The sequence below is a fragment of the Pan troglodytes genome, chromosome 3 (genome assembly GCF_028858775.2).
Source record: "Pan troglodytes isolate AG18354 chromosome 3, NHGRI_mPanTro3-v2.0_pri, whole genome shotgun sequence".
Taxonomy (NCBI): domain Eukaryota; kingdom Metazoa; phylum Chordata; class Mammalia; order Primates; family Hominidae; genus Pan; species Pan troglodytes.
Window position 1 is genome coordinate 157,336,076 of NC_072401.2, and position 5,900 is coordinate 157,341,975.

The window sequence follows — 5,900 nt, forward strand, 5'->3', positions numbered from 1 at the left end:
CTGAGCTCCTTATCAGCTTGTGGTCATATGACTATGTTCTGGCCAACAAAATACAAATGGATATGTATGAGACTTCTGGAAAACTGTTTATAGAGAATCTACTTCTAGAAGGAACACATTTTTAATTCTCTTAGCTTTCTTCTTCTACTTGATCTGCAACTGAGATATGAGAGCTAAAGTTTCAGCAGCCATCCTGGTCTATGAGGAAATTCTGAGGGTAAGAACTACGTGGTAGGATGGAGGGGAAGAATAATTGGCACTAACCTACTAGCTCTGAACAACCTATTTCCAGACTTACTGTGTAATGTGACATTTTTACCTAGATGGCACTGTTTGTGCAATTATTTAAATATTTTATTACTTTCCACTCTCTTTACTTAGAAAGTTCTAAAACATGGACAAATGAAAATGTGATGCAAATGATAAAACAATACAATTGGCACAGAAGAAATTCTTAGCTTTAATTGTCTACCCTTTAGATTTATGTCATCCAACTGTCTGCTTAATTACGAAAGAAAATAAATAAGTATAAATGGTAAACACAAATATATATGCAGTGCTTAAACATATTTTTGAATATGTTTAAAATAGTTTATAAGGAATAGTTTATCATTTGACTTTTTATGTGGAGTTTTTCGTAGAAAGTTTTAAGAATTAATTATAAATGAAAGCAGAAAAATCCTGTAGTTACTTCAGGAATTTCTTGCTTTATAATGATGGTGTGACACTCAAAATAATTTTGAACATGTCTTCAAAATTAAAAGAATATTTTGTGAAAACTTATAAGCGGTGATAAATACTCGTTCTTTAGAGTCGATTTGACTTGAGAACCAGCCTTCAGTCACAGATCAAAGAGGAATGTTACTGAAGAAATCAGACAAGTTTGGTCACAAAAGTATGCACCTGCATGTCTTGTAAAAGAGCTCTGAAATTGCCATGAGAAAAAAAAGCATTTTTTCGAAATTAATGTCTGGCTTCCAAGGTGAGTCTTGTGAAGGAATATTCATTTGGTTGTATAACTTACAAACACAGTGTAATTTCCAGATGCAGTTTAGTAAGTTTCATTTTTTTAAAAACAGGCTTTTGTAATGCAACTTTTTACCTCCTGTCCCATTGCAATGTCTTTATTTATAGCTTCCCACACCTCCAAGATTTTCCCACATTTAGTGTTCAGCATATCCAAGTTACTAGCCAAGGGCAGCAACTACAGAAGAGCTGTAAGCATCGCAAACTTATGAGGACTTCAAAATGTCATTACTTGGTAGACCCCTACTCTCTCCACTTGTTCTTTCTCAGAATCAATCTGACTCAGGATCCAAGATTTCTGAGATAGCCATCAAGGAATCATTCTGCCTAGATTCATGGTTCTTTTTGTTCTCTCCAAAATTAACTTATTCCGTGGGGTCATATATCATCTTTGGTCCCTATGCCTAAGTTTTACAACTTCCTCCTTGCCCCTCTGGATCTTTGACTTCTGTGAATAAAGATTCCATTGTCCCCTTATATTCATGGCAGTGCCCTCATGAAGCCTGAGTTGTTCCCATAGCCAAGAGATACACTGATCATATAATTCAAAATCCTAACCGCATTTATTCTCCTGGAAATATGACTGAGTCTCTTGTTTCAGCTGTCTCTGTCTGTCCCATGATGGTCTGAGGTAGAAAGAGTTTGTTTCCTCCTGTCTATACTATCTTCTCACTGATAGTTGTTCATGTCAAAAAGTCTGTGGCTTTCTTTAGAAACAAAATAAAATCCAAATTTCTTAACAAACTCCACATAACCCTACACGAAGTGGTCCTTGTGTTACCAAAACATGTTTGGTCTAGTTCCTGCTTCTCGCTGAACAGGAAGCCAGTCACTGAAATGACGAGTATTGCCAAGGAAGAAGGCTTTAATTGGGTGCTGCAGCCCAGGAGATGGGAGATCAGTCTCTAATCCATCTCCTGACCCACCAAAAGTAAGAGTTTAGACAGCAGGGAAGAAATGTAACAATGTATAAGAAAGCAGGAACTGGGAAGGGGCAAGGAAGCAGTCACGATGAATGAGGGGTCGGCAGCTCATTATCTGGGTGTGGTGATCTGGTAAGTCTCAGTTCTTTGATACTTCTTGAGATTCCTGGGAACCCTTTCCTGAGGAAGGAATTCAGATAAAATAAATATAAGTTTTAAGCTTAAGAGCAGAAGGGTCAATTTCTATATTCATCAGAAAGAAAAAAAACTATTCTATGGGACTATTGGATGGGTTTCACTTGCCTATCACTTAAACCTTAAGTTCTTCCATCCTCCCTCTTAGTCCCTGAACTCCAGGTATTCTGGCCTTCTTTTCTGCTGCTGAACACACCAAGCTTGTTCATAATATTCAGATTCTGTACTCACTGTGCCTTCTGTTAGAAATGTTTGATTTTCAGATCTTCTCTTAGCTGCCTCTTCTTAGCATTCAGATTCCAATTCTCGCCTTCTCTAACCATTGTAGGTAAAGTGGTTACCGATCCTGCCCTCTCATTTTTCATCTTCTTTCTTCACATAAACCAGAGGCAGCTGGACACTTTAAAATGTTTTTTCCCAAGGTTTTATGGCCTGCTCCTCTGTTAGAATTTGTCTGTAAATGATAACACCAGCTTTTTTTCTTCCTCCTGTTTCTGGATTTGACGTGATTTTTAAATTCTTTCTTGGCTTTGTAAGTTAAGCTCCTGAGCTTAACTGTCTGGGTCTTGAAATTTGGACAACTTCCTTGAATTCTGAACTACATAGTTTTATAAACATTGCGTAGGTTTGTTTATTTTGTTGGTGTGAGCAATCAGTCTATACCACAGCTCTTTTAAGTAAGCACTAGGCCTCTTTCCACTTATCCCACTCTAAGCACCACCATGTAGCCCCACAATTAGGAAGCAAGATTTGACAAAGCCTTAGGTGTCCTCTAACAACCTTCTTACTAAATGCAAGAAATTTCTGTCACTTCCTGGCAAGTAGATATTCCGGCTTCTTCATGAATAACTCTGATAACATGGAGTCAACTATTTCACTAGACAGGTCATGTCAACTACATAAAACTCTAAGACTCCTTAGAGACTTCTTTCTTACATTTATCGTAAAACGTTTCCTGGAAACCTCTACAGAATAGTTCAAATTTTACATTCTAGATGACACAAAATAATTCTTTACCATGTGCTAGCTACATGACCTGGTTAAGAATGGTCACAATCTAGGCATGGATTTGAGGAGCTATGGGATAAACCTAGCTATCAAAACCAAAAAACTATGGCAAGATCACTGACATCACAGTGTGGCAATCAAGTAATCGAGAAGCCATATGCTTCTTTCTTCACCATGCCTACTAATACCATTTATTTTCCACTGAGAATCCAGGAATAAATAACACCTCTACCTCTGAAAGGAGACAGTTTTCCAAGAATTGTTGAAGGGTAAAGGGGAAACATAAAGCTTTAAGTCTTTCTAAAGATAATTTGTGATATCCTCAAAACCTGCTCTCTTGTGCAAACAAATCCCAGTTCAATTTCTGTGTTTTCTAGGGAGCTTTACAGACTTGTGCCTCAGTTGGCTCTGATTAATGTTCCCCAACAAGTTCCCAAACAATTACTTTTTATTCTGGCTGAGTTCTCACAGTATAGCTCTTGAATATCTCTGCTTTGGAAAAATTGAACATCTGTAGCTCTCCTCCCTATTCCATTACCATGACATTTATTGAGTGCTAAAATGTACAAGATTATATTTGTCTCTGTGTTGTTAGGGCCCATACGCTGGTAGTCATTATACTTTTTCTTCTTTGAAGGTGTCCCTCCTTCACAGGGCTCACTGAAATACAGAATAGGTCTTGTCAGTTTGTGTGCATGACTATTTTTATCTCAGAGGGAGGGATTGTGGGATACAATTTATATACAAGAGATAAATTATAGACACACAGTCTCTGGTTACTCACTTAGCTTAAGCAGGTTTACATATGTTAAAGAGTATCTTCTAGGCTTGTTCTCCCTCTAACTCCAATCACTGATTCCTCGATTTCATTTTCTTGCTAGTTCACTGGGACATTTCACCTGGTAGGACAAGACTCAATTTTTCTTTTAGTACCCTTTAAGTCCTGGAACAAAGTTCTCTCAGGGGGCTTGAAATCCAGATTTCAGAGGGAAACTTCTTTCCATAGTCATCTAAACAGTTGGCAAGGATAGAGTCCTGTGATCTTTCCACTTACAATTTTACTACTAGTTTTCCCTTTGTTTAAGAAATAACAATCTGATTATCATTCTTTATCACCTACATCTAGATTCAGTCATCATATTCTGAAAATCCTCCATCTCCTATCTTATATCCATTCTTCTTTTTGCCTTTCTTAACTATGAAACAGTTAATTTCTTGGGACAGTAATTTTGCCTTGGTATTTTTGAATTCCTGTGCATAGAACAGAGAGAAAGTGAATGAATGCCCTGCTTGTTCTGCATCTGTACCTTCTAGCATTAGCATCTTCTTCCAAAATTACCTTAGGAATCCTTTAAGCCTCATCTCTGAGGAAACCATTTGCATTCATAGCATGCATATCTTTATTATTATTATTATTATTATTATTATTATTATTTTGAGACTGAGTCTCGATCTGTCGCCCAGGCTGGAGTGCAGTGGCATGATCTCAGCTCACTGCAACCTCTGCCTCCCAGGTTCAAGCGATTCTCCTGCCTCAGCCTCCCAAGTAGCTGGGATTACAGGCTTGCACCACTGTGCTCAGCTAATTTTTGTATTTTCAGTAGAGGCAGGGTTTCACCATGTTGACCAGTCTGGTCTCAAACTCCTGACCTCAGGTGATCTGCCTGCCTCGGCCTCCCAAAGGACTGGGATTACAGGTGTGAGCCACCATGCCTGGCTATATGCATGCATATCGATAGTCAATTGACTGTTGTTTTGTCTGGTTTTATGTGGTCCACTTACACCAAGACATCTCTATCTCAATTATGATGCAGATCATTTGGATCCAGCCTAACGGAATGTCCTCCCCTTCCTTCTCTTTCTCCTATATCAGCTATATATTTTAACATGCATACAATTCCAAAGTCAAAAACATTAAAACAAACTAGGAAAAAAAAAGTACAGTAATGTTTCCCTTCAAGAGTCTAAAGAACTAGAACAGTTTCTAGGTAACCCACAGCAGATTAGCCCCAGTATATCTGAACAAAAATCTTTATATCACAGGAACTAAAAATCAGTGGTTGAGTTTATTATATATCAAAGGTCTGCATCTTGTCACTTGAGACAATTCGCAAGGAGAATAGAAATTTGAAAGAATAAATCTGACTAAGCCAGAAGCATTTTCCACCAGGTGTCAACACGTTTCCCATCTGCTGGGAATGAGGAAAGCTTTGTATCTGCTCCATCTCTGTACTCTTCCCTTCTTCAGACACCAGGACAAAAACTTAACATTGTCGCTAAAGCAATTTTTATTTTGACAGCTTTAGCATTTCATCATAATGCCTTTGTTTCATGGAAAAAGTTCTCCCACGCTCTTCACTGAAGATGACTTTCTTACTAAGTCAAAGCTTTTGCCTCTTCTTACATAACAAATGTGTACACAACCCACCTGCTTCTGGGTTACTTTCCATCTGTTCATCAAGACATACCCTATTACATATGAAAACAACTTTTTTCCTTTTTATGGACATTATGTCTCCATGTAAATTAAATTTGTAATCAAGTTGGGTCTTCTTTTTAGACAACAAAAATATTTCAGGAACTTCATGACAATTGATTTATAGAATATCCTGGTTAGCCAGGATATTTGTCTTATGTATAGTGAAATATTTTTTATAGACAACAGATAATTTCAATTTTAAAATAATCACTTGGACTGTAAATTCAGCGAAAAAGGCAGTCTCTTCCTTAATCGGAAGCCAAGTGGAG

The 5,900-nt window shown here is 37.6% G+C and overlaps 1 long non-coding RNA gene across 1 annotated transcript; it reads right to left on the reverse strand.

Annotated features, from left to right (window-relative positions):
* Nucleotides 1–1,565: 1,565 nt before the first annotated feature.
* LOC134809925 (uncharacterized) lies at nt 1,566–3,752 on the reverse strand. Its single transcript, XR_010156730.1, has 2 exons — nt 2,376–3,752; nt 1,566–2,129 (listed from the first exon to the last, which is right to left on the reverse strand). It is a non-coding gene; the product is annotated as an uncharacterized LOC134809925 (long non-coding RNA).
* Nucleotides 3,753–5,900: the final 2,148 nt, after the last annotated feature.